Below are 16,474 nucleotides of genomic sequence, written 5' to 3' on the forward strand. Positions count from 1 at the left end.
CATTTGGCAAGTTTTTCAACATTTCATAAGTATAACACGAACAGCTACAGAAAAGTTTGCGAATTAAATGGCAAGAGTGTACATAAACATCAACCCGTAGGAAGCACAATGGGAATGAGCCTTAACAAAAATAATGGTTGTCATTATTGTCTTATTTTCAATAAAAGCAGCAACAAAGGTGAGAAAATTCTTAAATTTTGAAAGGAGGATAAGGTATTTAAATGATGAATAATAACATCAGTTGTTTACATAGAAGAGAGTGTTAATACCCTTCTTCAGAAAAGGATCCTCAACAAATGAAGTACTAAAAAGTATTGTAATCATTAGGTCAATTGCCTGAGAAATATCACTAAGTATATACTTCCCTCAGCTTCCTTAGATTTTGAAGAAGTGCTAGTGCTGAGTACCTTGCAGGGAAGCATCGCTGTGTATTCAGAAGAATAGAGCATTTCTGAGTCCTCCAAAATCGATTCCAGCAAGAACTCTCTAAAAACTGCGGGGCACCATCGGGCCACCTCTGCTCCATCATGAGATGTCATGTACTATTATTATGAGGTGGCACAGGGATCATGCTGTTCAGTGAATAATACCAGACGAAGGGAGAGATCTGTATAATTTGGAGAAGTGTCACATATGGCCTGTGCTGCCCCCACAATGTACTGGCTAACAAAAGCAGTGCGGTGGTGAAGGGTGTCTAGGAAGGTACAACGCAGAACGGCTCCCCTAACCTGAACCTATGAAAAGAATCTTTCTTAATCCCAAAGTACAGGCACAAAGGGACTTTGCAAACTGGACACAACCCACCGAAAATTCGATGGTGGTTATTGTTGGATCAGAGAAGTATAAGTTGTTGGGTTTCTTAAAACTTAATTTATGCTTTTCTAGCACTTTCAAATTTTTATAACTATCATGAATTACTTTTATATGATTTATTTTGGAGATATTTCCTTCTAAAATATCGTATATTAAGTTTGTTAATACAGAGAAAAGTAAAGGAGAAAAATTCTTCATAACCTTGCCACTCAGATATCCTTATTGGCATTCTTTTGTAAACAGATAGTTGGAAAATTCAAATGGAATAGAAAAATACATAAATTAAAGGAAATATTTTTATCCCTCTAGTCAAAAATGTCTTGTATAACCTCTCAGAAAAAAAAGTATATTTATGTGTATGCCAGTGTATTTGTATGCATATGTGTCCTCATTTTATTCACACAAGAGGGATTGTACCATATATGTCTTATATCTTATCATGTAGCATATACATCTACTTTATTCTTTTTTGACAACTTCACAGTGCTTCTTATAGAAGTGTACCTCAGTTGTTTAGCTAGTCACTGAATATGTAGTAAACATCCTTAATTTTATAACCAGAAAAATTCAGTACCCTTTTTTAAAATGTGTTTGCTAGACTTTAGCCTGGAATAAACCAAAACCTCTCTGCTTATTATATGGTCACAGCTGAAAGATCACTGTATGTATGTCTGTACATATAGTATGTATATATGTATGCATGTATGTGTTAACATATTAGAGATGAATGTCTTGAGCTCTAATTTTACTGTATAAAATGTCAGAACAGCCACAGGCAAAGTGAATAATGTCTTTGTGATCTGACTGAATTGTGGCCTCACATGGAAGTTGGCATACTTCTCGAAAGTTTTAATGCAGTCACTGATTACAGTGTCTGATATTTTACTGCAATTTCCATTTGAGTTAAAATTGATTTTGTCCTCAAAATAAAAGCTTTTAAAAACAGAGAAAATAATTATTTTTTCCATGGCAGGAAGTCTAAATTCTTCCATTTTACCTCCTAATATAAAAAAGAAAAGTACTAAGAAATCATTGAGAAGTTGATGCAAAAACAAAATCCCTTTTGAATGGTTGAGCTTTAGAACTTTATTCTCCAAGTACCTGCTCATGTCTCAGGTACCCAAGACAGAGAGAGCCAGAAAAAACATTTATACCAAGGCCTGATGGGATGCTCGCAAAAAGGCAGCTGATGCATTTCAAAACCATTTTGCTGCAGGTTAAAATTTTTTTTTATCTATGTGCTTTTGAATAGGAGGAAGAATTTTGTTTGTGGGCATTGGCATGATTACCTTGTGTTAGATGTGGAGATTGCACAACTCTAATACAGAAAAATAAAAAAAGGCACACACAAGCCATATTCTAATCTTGAAAATGTGGTTGATTTTTAAAAATATATATTTTATTGATTTTTTACAGAGAGGAAGAGAGAGGGATAGAGAGTTAGAAACATCGATGAGAGAGAAACATGGATTAGCTGCCTCCTGCATACCTCCTACTGGGGATGTGCCTGCAATCAAAGTACATACCCTTGACCGGAATCGAACCTGGGACCTTTCAGTCCACAGGCCAAAGCTCTATCCACTGTGCCAAACCGGTTAGGCCGAAAATGTGGTTGCTTTTAATGACAGTGCATGAAGGTCAAGAGAAGGTGCCCTCCGCAGATGACTTTCCAAGTGAAAAAGCTTTATTTACATATAAAACATATTGAATTACATTTGATTTCTAAGGAACCCTTGGTTGTTCTGGTTATAACCCTGGCTGGTTTCTGTTATCATGTATCAAGTAATGGATTTACCTCATGAATTTCCCTGGCAGGTGTTTTCTATGGAAAGGCAGGGAGAAGCAGGAGAAGGAAGAAGGTATTTCTCAATATCTTGTAATAAACCCACTAGGTGTCACTGCTTTTAGTGGGACTCTGGCAAGAAAACTGTCTGAGGACACTTCTGTGCCTTGGTGAAAAGTGAATTTCATGGCACCTTGAATTTTAACCTCTAATGTATGTGAAGAACTGCTTAGAAGACTTCCGAATCATTATTTGCACCTGTAGTTCCCTTACTTTATTTTGAAATTTTAAAAGAAGTTTTGCAATATTTGTACTTGAACTATATTTTGTTCAGAAATCATTTAGTAAAGCTATTCCATAGCATGTATCTCCCTAAACTTTGTAAATACACAATGAAATTATGAAAGGTACTGGAGGGCTTTGGGAGCAGAATGCATTCGGAAGGCTTGATCTCACATCCTTTGTGAGGCACTTTTGAGAGCTGCCACATGCTTTTATGTCAGTGGTATGGGAGTGACTTTCTTCTTTTCCTTTTTTCTTATTCTGCCTCTCGTTCCGTGTTCTTTCTCTCTTCTTGCTCTTCCTTTCTCTCTCCCAGTTTCATGAAAATTCATTTATCTGTGACATTTAAAGACTCTTGTGAGAGGTGTCTGGAGCTGTGGCCGCTGTGTACGTCAATAGTATCTTAGAGTCTGGCACTCTGTCAATATTTGGGGGTCTTGGCAACTGCACTTAAATACAGTGTCTTCCAGCCATCACACTCTTCATGTCTCAGTAAGGAATCCAAATGAATGATATTAGCATGTCAGATCCTTCCACAACTGGCAGCACTTTGTAGACAGTATGAGGGCATCCTCAATTTGCCCTCCGCACTTCTCTATCTGATTCCTTTCTATGATGTCATTTTCCCTCTCTATAAGAAATAGGAATCTTCAAAAAATACTGGTATGAAACTGAAGAAAACAGCATCATTGTACAATATTTATTCTGTGGTTTTATAGTATATAGCTACATATGTAGGCATTACATTTTAAAAATTATATTTTAGATATTTCTTTTTGCTTAGGTTGTGATATTTGGATCAAAATTATTGTTCCTATTTTATGGTAAATGTATATAGACTTCCTAGGTAAATTTCCCAATTTTATATATGAGTTAGTTGAAGAGACAAGGTATTTCTCTGAAACTAAACTATTTACATTTTCAAATGTTTCTTAGTGTCCTCTCTGCTAGGCCAGTGAAATGGCCCATTTCTAAATTTAACCATTAAAGCATTATTATGTCAATTTTCCCATGAACTTCCCCCAGATAACCTATTGGTCTTTCAAGGTTTGTAAGGGAATCCAATAGTTACAACATTTTTGTTCCTGAACTACAGTGTGCTCTCAACCCACCTGTAAACTTGACCATATCTGTATCAAGAATCTGAACTTTAAAGAAAGAAACAAGGAAACTAGGGAGTTTACCGGATACCAGTTTTATCTTGGAGATTTGCATTCAACCTAGGACAAATATGGAAGAACTTGTTTAGGTCATGCTCAGATCAAATAATCCAGGTGTCTAGACATCCACGGGAATATCCTGGAACTCTTAGTGCCCCTTGATGGAGTCATTAATAATAGCTTCTTCCTTGGACCCACTGGACCAGCAAGAATTCCTAAGTTTAATGAATTCACCCAAGCTTCATGCCAATGACAGATCTTTCCCAGTCTGGATTTTTAAGTCAAGTCCCTAACATGTGAGCACTTGCTTTCATGTGGGCTGCCAGCATTTGCTATACACCATTGAGATCTTAGGATGGCTCTAACTGGGACTGAGAAATGAACTGCCTAATGGACAGCATTAACAGCAGTTTCAGTACAACCACTGAAGACAAAATCAGGACCTTTAGCTATACCTCAGAAAGGACAATATGCAGATTTATTTGCCTCATAATTATGAGTCATTTGTAAGGTTAAAAGTTCATTTGACCAGTTACAAATGCTGCCTCCAGGTTTTACATCATAATATAGCAGTCATTTTTTAAGTTCATTCAGTCATCATGTTTGTAAGCGAAATGCCATTGGGAGTTTGTTTTGAACTAGATGGACAAAGGGATGTCCCATGAGCTCCAACCACCAGAAATCATCTGGCAATTTAAGGACATGCCTCAAACTCAAAAATGAAAATTGAGCATGAGGATTGAGAGAATAGAAAAAAGAAAAAGTATAGGTATACAAGGATCTGTATCTGGTATACATCAAGGGATGTGGTATTTTTCTGTCTAACTCATTTTTAATGGAATATAGTAACATGAACAGCTTCTAATGAAGAAATAAACATGCTCTCCTGCCTCTGTCTGTACTTAGATCTGTTTTTGTGGTCTCAGAGAGGAGGGAGAAAAACCCAACACGCCACATTAACCACAAGGTTTTTATACCACCAAAACTTTATCTCAAGATATAATAGAGAACATTTTCAGTACCTTCCATGAATGAATCTTGTCTCTATTACAGCCAGTAAGACTCATCTGTTGGGCTAAGAACTTAATCTCCTATTGCTCTGGATTCAGAATGTAAGAGTATACATTATATCTGTTCTTTATTGTACACTGTTTATTTAACATTATACACTATTCTTTTCCATGGCAGAGGAAGAAACAAGAATGAGATGAGAATACAGAATCAGTCTGCAGAATTTATAGCTAAGAACAGGAGGAATTTTAGGTTTTCTTAGATCACTTTAGACACACATTAGAATTGTATTTGAAATTCGATGGGCTACAATTTAACCATCTCTTTTTGTTAATACGAATTATCTTCTCTTGCCTAGAGCAACTTGCCTAAAATCTTCTCTTACCTAATTCCTAGCAACTTCTTCAGCTCTTTCTTATCTAGTGTATATTTTGTCTACTGATCACAGAGTGAAAGGAGTGAAATGAGCACAGCAGAATGAAGGTGATGAGAGTATATCTAACCCCACCTCAGCAGGGAAGGCACACATAAAAAAGTCTTCAGCTTTGGCTGCCCCTGCCAGAAAAGAAAGATCTGCTAGACTCCATAGCTAGCAATCAACAAAGCATTCAAAGGGGTTGTCAGAAAGGTCTATCTTAACATAAAATAGAATCTACTGTTATTGTAGATATGAGCTTTGTTAGTGTCTCTGTGATGCCTTAGTGGAGACACCACTAAAATAAAGACCCACCATCCCACCCCAAAAGACAGAGGTAAGTGGCCTATCTAGTTCCAGGTCTGTGTTATGTGCCAGTCACAGGACACCTTTATTCAGAGATATGCCCTCTCTATTTTTGGCCAAAAAGTTGCTATTCTTATTTTAGTTTTGAAGGATTGAATGATTTTATAATGATTACTACCTCCGCCTTCCTAAAATGTCCACTTGCTAGCTTTTAACTCAAAAAGATTCCAAGTAAGAGGTGTTATAACTACTAAAGGAATGCTTCTTAGTACTCACTTCAAGATCTACTTTAAAAACAATGTTAGGCCCTGACCTGGTGGCTCAGTTGGTTGGAGCATTATCCCTTACACCAAAAGATTGTGGGTTTGTTACCCGTTCAGAACACATACCTAGATTGTGGATTTGATCCCCAGTCAGGGTGTGTACAAGGAAGCAACTGATTGATGCTTCTCTCTCACATCAATATGTTTCTCTCTCTCTCTCTCTCTCTCTCTCTCTCTCTCTCTCTCTCTCTCTCTCTCTTTTCTATTCTCTCTAAAAATCAATAAAAACATATTCTCAGTTGAGGATTTTAAAAAATTTTAGTACTGAATTTCTTATGTACATGCACCAGACTGGGGGCCATTGTCATTGTTCTTGAGGAAATAATCTGGTGAAATAGCTATATGCTTCTCAATTATCAAAGTCCTTTTCCCTTAATAGGTATAGGCATATACTTTTCAGTTTCTGCTCATGTAATAGTGGCCTGGAAGCTACCAGTTTAACTAGCAGTGATGGGCCCAGTGATCATTTATGTGTCCAGAGTGATGAATGTTGAGTGATGGATGTGAATCTCTTGGAATTGTATGGCTCAGCAGATAAAGCATTGGCCCACAGACTGAAGGGTTCAGGGTTTGATTCAGGTCAAGGGCACGTATCTTGGTTGCAGGTTCCCCAGCTCTGATTGTGGTGCATGCAGGAGGCAACCAATCGATGTGTCTCTCTCACATTGATGTTTCTCTCTATCTCTACCTCTCCCTTCCTCTCTCTCTAAAAATCAGTGGAATAATATCCATTAAACTTAAACCATTCCCTTCCTATGGCACTAACTGAAGTATTTAAAAAAATTATTTTTTTTATTGATTTTAGAGCCTGGAAGAGAGAGACAGAGAGAGAAATGGATGTGAGAGAGAAACATCAATTGGTTGCCTCCCATACATGCCCCAACAGAAGATCAAAACCTCAACCTGGGTATGTGCCCTGACTGGTAATCAAACCTGCCACCTTTTGGTGTATGGGATGACACTCCAACCAGCTCCTGAGCCATACCAGCCAGGGCTGAAGTATTTTTGATTCATCTCCAAAAATAAGAAGCCAATATGTGTTGGTGGTATTTGTTATAAAATAGGGAGAGACTTTCACAGAATGGAATTAGGGGAAAAAAAACCCTTAGTTAAAAAAAAAAATCTACCAAGTTCTTTGTACTTGCCAAGTACTCTCCTAGGAACTAGAGATGGGCAGGTAAGTAACTGTCTATCACTGAAGAGTGCTCATAGGCTGGTGGGAAAGACAGGCATGGAGGTAGATAACTACAGTGCAATGGAATAGGCATTGCAGTAAAGGTGTGTGCAAGGTACTATGACATTTATGGGTTATGTCTGTGGCCATGGTATAATTATTCATAGGGTACTTTAAAATAGCTATAGCAGTCAAGTCTGCCTGAACTTGTCTAGCAACATTTCCACAGGATAGGACAGAAAACCAACGAGATTAAGAATGCTTTGCTGTGATGGTGCTGGCTTTCCCAGAGGCCTCGGAAAGATGGCAGCACAGCTGGGGCCAGGATATGCTCATTGGTCCTTTTAAATCAAATTCGTGAGTATCTATATTTATAGATTAAAATGTCTTCTAGTAAACTCGAGAGAAAAGTCTTCAGAAGACAGTGGAAATGACTAGTTCTTCCGAGGTTTAAGAGGATAAGAGCTCTAGATAAGGGAAAACTCATTTCAAATCTCTGCTACTTACAGATTGATGGTAAAGTATTTATATTTCTCTGACTTTTAGTTCCAACATGTGAAAAAAATGATTGCCCATACACCATCGAGTTAGGTAGATTACATTGCACCTGTAAATTGTATAACACGTGTAGTGTTGGCGAATGATTATCTATAATAATAAAAGTGTAATATGCAAATAGAGTGAACACCCAAACAGTGGAACGACCACCCACCATCCAAACGTCCTTCCAGACGACCTTCTGGACGAAGCCGGGGCTGTGAGGGCCGATGCAGCCGGAGCTGTGAAGGCCTGCTCTTGCAGGAATTTCGTGCATAGGGCCTCTAGTTAATAATAAAATCTTGACTCAGCAAGGACTGTCATCCATTTCTATAACATTCTGTGTCACCCACACCAAGCTCTGCCTCGCTTCACGGCATGACTTTCTGTTCGGTCCTGACACTTCACCCTGGGGTCCAGCTTTGCTCTGCTTCTCCAAATACTGAGAGAATCTGTCTCCCTGCCTTCAAACCTCATGCTTCCATGTTCTTTAAGAGTGAGTGCTAGAATTATTTATAAAGTCAGTACCAACAACAAACAAACATTTTAAATCACAGATAGGACAAATACATGACTTTTAGGATATACTACTCTTGTTCTTGAGTTCTGAATGCACTCTTCTTTTATAACATTGACCCTGAGACCACAGGTGAACAAGGAATAGGCATTATCATTTTGTATCTTCCCTCCCAAGGGGTAAAGATGACTCACCAAAAGCCAGTCACTGATATCAGATGAAGAATCCAATGGGGCATTCTTGAATTCTTAATTCAAAACCTGCCAAAGTCTCCATTTACTATGGAAAAGTTAGCCTTAGAGAGGATGATCCCTAGCTATTAATGTTCTATGATGATATTAATTTTTATACTTACAGCATTTTCTGGATTTGGATAGGCCCTCTGGTTACCCCCAGAATACAGGGAGGAAGCCATGTAAATTCCCTTCTCAACAGTTAAAGCAGTCCTTGTTCCAAAAACTCTCACATGTGTGATCACATGTCAGTGTCCGCCACTCAGTCAGGCCTTGGCTTCTCGGGATCTATTCATTACAAGTGAGTTTATGTGTCTTGAAGCATATGGCCTTGATAAATGATCCCAGAGCAAAGGAGCAAGGTATTTTAAGCTGGCCACAATTTTATTGAATCTCACAGGCTTGCTTTGTAGTCACTCCAATAAACTAAATGAGAAATTTCTGATCCTCCAAGCTATCCAGTCCCCGGGACTCAATGTCATGATTCAGAGTCCAACAAGACAACTCAAGAGTCTGCTTTTGTGTGACACTGTGACCACAGGGATAAATAATCGCTTAGTAATTCTCTTTGAAGCAGAAAATTCTAAACATGTAGGAACCATTTCCCCTTAATGGGAGCCAGAAATCCTGTAAGTGCTTGTAATGGCATTCACACGTCTGAATGGTAAACAGATAAAAACAGGAGCGCACCAGTTGCACAAATGACTTACTTGTCACAAACTTGTCATTGCAGTCATCTAACATTTCTTTCACAGAGCCCGATGGAAAGTATGGAACAAACAGACCCTGCTGACGTTTTGGCTCTGCTAAGCCTTCCTCTGAGCTAAAGCATCTGCAGCATCTTCCTGTTCTAGACCCTTTATCTGCTGAAGTTAGCTGATACTGTACATGTCAAAGAAATGCTTGACTATTGCATTAACAAGTTGATGACAAGCAAGTTATTCCTGCCGCTAAAATACTGCTGCTTTTAGCAGGCTGCCATTTTGACCTTCATCTTATTATACAGGAGAACCCTAACAGAGCAGAACACAGGGGAGATACCAGTGTTGTTGCCCAGGCCTGTCAGATAAACAAGGACCACCTGTCTAGGCTTAGGTGCAGTGGTGTAGTGGATGCACCAGGCAGTCGCATCAGGGTTATAGATGGGATTTCCTCGTAAAACTATAAATGTCTCAAACAGTTCAGACCATCTCAAGCATTCCTGAGATAAAGGAAGCTGAACAGAAATTAATTTCCTCCCCTTCCCCCTCAACCCCCCAAACATGTGCCCACACATAGGCCTGTATATACTTTATCAAATGTTAATGGCCGGAAATGTTAATGAAAATCATATACCAGCTTCGCACATAGTTTTTGCCAGTTCTTGGAGTTCCTCCATCAGTAGCCTCTCCTCAACTCTTCCTCATTCAGCATAACATCTGGAACTGTCTCAACCTAATCAGAACCATGCTCTTATCCCCTGAAAGCAAGGAATGTGCATTAGCCTCCTCGCAGAAACCTTCAAGAGCCTAATGCACCACGGGTTCATCTCCAACCTCCGCTGCCAGCAGGGAGTGCTCATACACTATGCTATTTCTGACTCCTGTCTTTCTGTTTAAAGAGACTTCCAACCCCCAGGGGGTACCCACCCATGGTATCCCCAGAGTGTGCACACTGGTGGGTCTCAGGCTTATCAGCACACAGACCCGAAATGGAGCCTGTAACAGGAGCCTTGCCTGTTGCTTGAATATTCTGCCTCTGCTGGTGCCATAGGCTACCAGACCTTGAAACAATGGAACATTTGCCCTCAGACTTTGGCCTTTTTTCATAAAGCTGAGCTTCTCTTATTCACCAAGGTGTCGGGTGCCCTGTATTCCTTTTAGACCGCTCCTTAAGGGCGCATTGATAGTGTCTTATCTGGTTTAAATATTGACGGAAACACTTGCATTCTCAGGCATTTTCTGGCTGGTGCCCTAGGTGCTTTCATTTTTTAAAGTCTTGTGTAAAAATGATGATCGTTGGTTAGCCATGAGAACCCAAATTTCTTGCCAAAGTAGTGATGGGGCTTAACTTTCTTTTATATTTGGCAAGTTGACCATAGTACCGTCCCCCAGATGAAATGTTTTACTCCCATCCCAAATATCTCCCACTGTAATCTATACCTCAGCTTTGTTATCTCAGAAGACAGGTGGGAAGGGTGTGAGAAGAGGTCCTATGTTTTACACAGCTACATATATTGGCCCTGAAAAAGGAAATGAAAGTAGTTTGAGGCGGCACTTACATTTCTGTAAAAGAAAACAGAAACAAATGATTTAAATTTTAAATGGAGTTTTAGTGACTTTTTCTTTTTTTTTGAAAGTTCATAATAGGATTTCTGTAATGATTTTGTGTTTTCTTTTTTTAATAGAACTTAAATGGCAAAGAAATGATATGCTATTTTTGATTTAGGGAAAAAAATTAAAATCTTTCTTTATGAGAACTCTCTTTTTAAATACACATTAGGGAATAGATAATGGCAACAACAAAAATGTCCTTGCTTCCTATTTAGAGGATAGCTGATTAATGTATGTGTATGTGGTTTTTTAAAAATAATTTTTTATTGTTGAAAGTATTACCTATGTTCCCCTTTGTCCCCCATTGACCCCACTCCTGCCCTCCCCACCCCACCCCCTACCCCAGGCCTTCAGCACCCTATTTTCTGTGTCCATGGGTTATGCATTTATACATACAAGGTCTTTGGTTGATTACCTCCCACCCACCCACCCTCCCCTGCCTTCCCTGTGGGATTCCCCACTCTGTTCCATGCTTTGAGTCTCTGGATCCACTCGGTTCATCAGTTTATTTGTTACTTAGATTTAATATATATTTACTTACTTGAGTGTTTGTCTATTTATTTTAAGAAAGCAAGGAAGAAAAGAAAAATACTTATGCTGGAGCAATTTCATTAGATTCATAAGCTTTTAGGACAAGAAAGGAGCCTGGTGGCAGGACTATAACTGTATCACACTCCCACATTAGGGATGTGGATACTGAGATGCAACGATGTTTAATTACATCAGCAAAGACACACAACAGGATTGTGGCAGAGCTGTACCTAAGTCAAGATCCAACTTCCAATTCACCAATACTATCAGAAATTAAATTAAAAATTTAAAAACTTTCTTTTAAACAGGACAGTCTTATGTGAATGATTTACATCGATGTGCTTAAATCTAATAGAACATTTGCTTTTGGAATAACTAGGGCTATGAACTGGCTAAGCCAACTTAGGGATATATATTTGAATCATTTGGAGATATTTCTTCCCAAACTGTGTTTTATCTGAGTAAAATAAGGAACTGGTATTATTTCAGTTAATTTTTTTCTTTCACAAGATTTCAAAGAAATACTCCATTCCCATTTAGGCACCTGAAAACAAATATTTTAAAATGGGTCTGTTCCTTTAGTAAGTACTCATTTAAATAGGTCATATTCTAACATTCTTGGAGATTAAAAGACCTTTTATTAGATTAAAAGAAATCTGTTCTTTATTCCCACTTGCAGCCATGTTTTGGTTGGTTCTCATAATTGCCATTTTCAACAAAACACTGATTAAGTCAAAACATCAATGGTTTTGTTTGTTTTGGTTCTTTTAGTTTAATACAAGGGGATAAATAAAAATGCATTTACCTTTTTGTAGCTATGATAATTATATACCCTATTTTTCATTTATGCAAAACTTATTTTTGAGGGTTTTCTCTTTGTTTCATTTCTCCATTTTTGCATTTTCCAAACATCTGTACCATGGCTGGTGGTGAGAGTAGCAGTGACTGGCGCTTTTCCTCCACGTTTTGAGAGAAAGAGAATTGGCTGGAATAAAACCTTGCTTTCCATGTGGTCGACTTGAAATACTGCATTGAAAAGGTATTTTCTCTTTTTCTTTTCTGAAACCAAAGGTGAAACCGACAAAATAATAGCTATATTGATGCCGAACCACCTGTTGATTCACATCAGAAAAGTCCTAGGCAGTGCATTCCCCACTTAATCAGTTGCAAGATCTAAATGGATGGATGTTTTTTGTGCATTGGTAGCATCATAACAACAATATATGCTGCTGGTCACTCACTTAAGAAGGCATAGATTCTACAGGCAGTCAAGAAGTTAATTGAGTTTTGCTTTTGCTTCAACAAAATGATCACTTTGTAAGTGTGTTTGACTATGAAGTGCTTACTGATTCCTCGAATATTGGGATATGTTGTCAGGGACAGTGAAGAGAAGGTCACACTGGTGTGTTCTGTTACCTTGATTAATTCTAGTTAGGAAAAGCAGTAGTCTTTGTCTTATCAATTCTCTTAATGTAAAATATTTCAAACACATGAAAGTATAAGGAATAATGTGAGCATGCAAGAATTCAGCGCCCAGGTTAAACAATGCTTAATTTTGAACACTTATTTTGAACCGTTTTTATCTTTTATTTTTCCATTATAAGTCATAAATACTGAAGTGCACAAATGAAATGTATAGCTTGATGAGTGCTTATGAAAATATACATCCATGTGACAACATCTAATCCAAGATACAAAACATTCATCACACCCCAGGAAGGTCCCTCAGGTCCCCTTGCAGGTGATATTCTTAAAGCTTTAACAAAAGGTTTTTAAAAAAGCAAATCTATTCTGGCCTCTGTAATCAAGAACAATTTTACATAAGACATATATTAGGGCTTATATAAAATGCATCCTACTATATGCAAAACTAGAATTTGTTTGTTGAGTCTCTCATTGTTAGACATTATTTCCAGTGTTTCCCAATCACAACCAATACTGCAGCTAAAATGTTTATATGTGTTTAAACACATAGAGGAATTGCTGTAAGAGGCAATGCATTTTCAACTGTAAGAGGCAATGCATTTTCAACTTTATTAGGGATTGGATTCTAAAACTTCTCTCTAATGTGATAATATCAATTTATATTCTCATGAGCAATCTTTGAGAGCTTCTCCATGTGTTTCACATTTGGAATGGGAAGACTTAAAATTTTTGTCAGGCAATTGGGTATTAAATAATATCTCATTTAAAACATTTTTCACTTATAATCCATTAGGGTTTTCTCATGTATTTTGCCTATTTGTATTTTTGCCCATCTTTCTATTGGGTTATTTGTTTGCTATTATTGTTTGGATGGCTTTTGATTTTTGTTGTTGTAATATTCTGGATTCCCATCCTTTGAGCAATATAGAATACAAATATTTCTTCCCAATTTGTAGTTTCTCTTTTAATTGTGTCTGTACTAGCATTTTTTAAAGAGCTTCTCATTTAAATCAGTTATGTTTATTTGTATTTTCCTTTATGATATGTGCTTTTATGTCATTTAAGAAATCCTTCCATTTAACCTTCCTATAGTTATTCTAATAGTTTTAAAATTTTGCCTTTCTAGATCTTTAATCTTCTTGGCATTTGTTTTGTATATGTTATCTTACATACACCCTATTTAAATTCTTTTTCATGTGATTAACCTTATTATTCCACCATTTATTAAATTAGTCATCCTTACCAATAATTTACAATGCAATCTTTCCCCTACATCATATCTGTTTTTAGTATCTTTATTTCATCAGTGGACTGTTTCTCTACTCTTACACTAACACTGTGGTGCCTTAATTACCAAAACTTTATAACATTCTAGTTATTTAGTGAGGTAAATCTCTGCATTGTTTTCTTTAAAGTCCTCTTGGCCTTTTGCAGTCCAATATGAATTTTAGGGTTAGCTAAGTCAAGTTTGACAAAAGCCCTGCTGAATTTTAATTGTAATTACCTTGACTTTAGAGAATACTCTGAGAATTGTAAAACAATGTTATAAAAACTGTCAATTAACACACTGTATTCCTCTACTTAATCAGATCTTCCTTCATGTTCCTTAATGTTTTATAGTTTTCAACCTACAGGTCTTGGTTGAACCTATTTTGTCTATTACATATAGAATCTGTTTTTATTTCATTGTTTACTGGTTATTATTGGTGAATATTTAGCAACTTTGCTGAATTCTCTTGTTAATGCTACAGACTAAACTGGAAATTCTCTTAGGGTTTCTACATAGACTCATATACCATCAGTTAATAAAGACAGCTGTTCCCCTTAAATTTCAATTCTTAAATGCTCAATTTCCTTTTCCTGTCATATTGCATAACTAGAATTTCTATACAGTGTTGAATACAAACTGTGATAATAGGAATATCTGTTCTGTTTCTCACTTTAATAACAAGGTTTTGGAAATCTGATATTTGCTTAAAGATTTTTGATAAATCAAAACTATTGTGTCAAGGGAATTTTCACCATCTATATATATAAAAAGCCAGTGACTGTAACAGCCATAACAACCGGTTGCTATGACACCCACTGTGGCCAGCAAACCGGCCAACCTCGAGGCCCCTCCCCCTTGCCGGCCTGCCCCTGATTGTACTCTCCCACCCCAATCAAGAGTAAGGCTGCCTGCCAAACACCCACTCCATTCCCCCCAGGCAGCCCCACCTCCAATCAGACCACCCCACCATGATAGGCCTGCAGCCCCTCCCCCGGGCCGGCCACCCCTGATCAAGCCCTCCAACCCTAATTGGGGCCAGGGCCCACTGGCAAGCCTGTGGCTAGTTCCCCCAGTCAGCCTGGCCCTGATTGGGCCCCGATCAGGGCGGGCCAGCTGGCCAACCTCCCGCCATCTCCTCCTCCTGACAGCCCAGCCCCAATCTGCCTCGAATGGGGCCGGCCAGCTGGACCCCACCCGTGCACAAATTCATGCACTGGGCCTCTAGTCTGTTTATAATTTGCTAGCATTTTTAATCATAAAAATATATAATGCATTTTATGCATTAATAATATAATAAAATTTCCAATTAATATGCTAATACTTTATATGACATCAATTAATGTATTTCCTGATATTAAATATTTCTTAAATTCCTGGAGAAAAATTTACTTGATCTTGGTGTGTTTTTTAATCCACTGTTGAGTTTAATTTGCTGATATTTTATGTAGTTTGTTTGCAGGGGAAGATTTGTTTTTAATTTTCCTTTTTAAACTCTTATTGTAGAGTTTTGGTGTCATAGTAATACCAGCCTCATAAAATAAGTTGAGCAGCATTTCTTTCTATATCTGAATTTATTTCTGGTTTTATATTACAGGTATTATGTATTCTAAAGATTTGGTTAAATTTGCCTCTAAAATCATTTAGACCTGGCATTGTCTTTCAGTAGGGAATAAGTAGTGTATGGTGGATTTTTATTATCAGTTCAATTACTTCCATGGTTATTGCTTTATGCAAGTGTTCTATTTCCTCTTATGTCATTTTTGGGAAGTTATTTTGTTTGTTTTGTTTTTTCAGAAAAAAAATGTACAATTAATAGTTAATCTACACTGTTACATTTATTTGCATAAAATTATTTATTATAACAGTCTGATGATTCTTAAATTTATCTCTATGCCCCCTCTTATTCCTAATATTATTCATATAAGCCTTTTCTCTTCCTTTACTAGTTGTTAGACCTTATTCTGTTTTATTTGCTTTTCTCAAAATCTGGCTTTTGATTTTGTTTATCTACTTTATTGTGTTTTGTGTGTTTTTTTAATATTCTTTGTCATTACTTTCTGCTTTCATCAACATGGGTTATCTTCATTCTACTTTCTTATATTTTAGACCATTTTTCTTTCCTGAGTTGAATTATTACTCATTTAAATTCAATACTTTTATTATTTTTAAAAATGGATTTCAGTCTCTAATTTCTTCAAGTTTCTGATTAACATGTTTTGATATGTAGTATTGTTCAGTATTAAATATGTTATAATGCCTGCCTTGATTGATTTTTTACCCCTTGAATTATTTAGAAGTGTGTCTTTTCCCTTTCTAAACACATTTGCTTTATTTCTATTACTGATTCTGAATTTAATTGCAATATTATGATAGTATTTGTTT

General features: G+C 37.2%; 1 protein-coding gene across 24 annotated transcripts in view; it reads left to right on the top strand.

Annotated features, from left to right (window-relative positions):
- Positions 1–16,474, top strand: part of ZBTB20 (zinc finger and BTB domain containing 20) — an 899,572-nt gene that overhangs the window by 596,230 nt on the left and 286,868 nt on the right. For 17 of the 24 annotated variants that reach the window (XM_079767021.1, XM_079767031.1, XM_079767032.1 and 14 more), the window contains one exon: positions 12,337–12,436. The exons of the other annotated variants lie outside the window; for them this stretch is intronic. The gene's annotated coding sequence lies outside the window, so the exon portion shown is untranslated. The remainder of the gene's footprint in view (positions 1–12,336; positions 12,437–16,474) is intronic. 24 annotated transcript variants of the gene reach the window in all.

This window comes from Cnephaeus nilssonii (assembly GCF_951640355.1).
Source record: "Cnephaeus nilssonii genome assembly, chromosome: 3".
Classification (NCBI taxonomy): Eukaryota; Metazoa; Chordata; class Mammalia; order Chiroptera; family Vespertilionidae; genus Cnephaeus; species Cnephaeus nilssonii.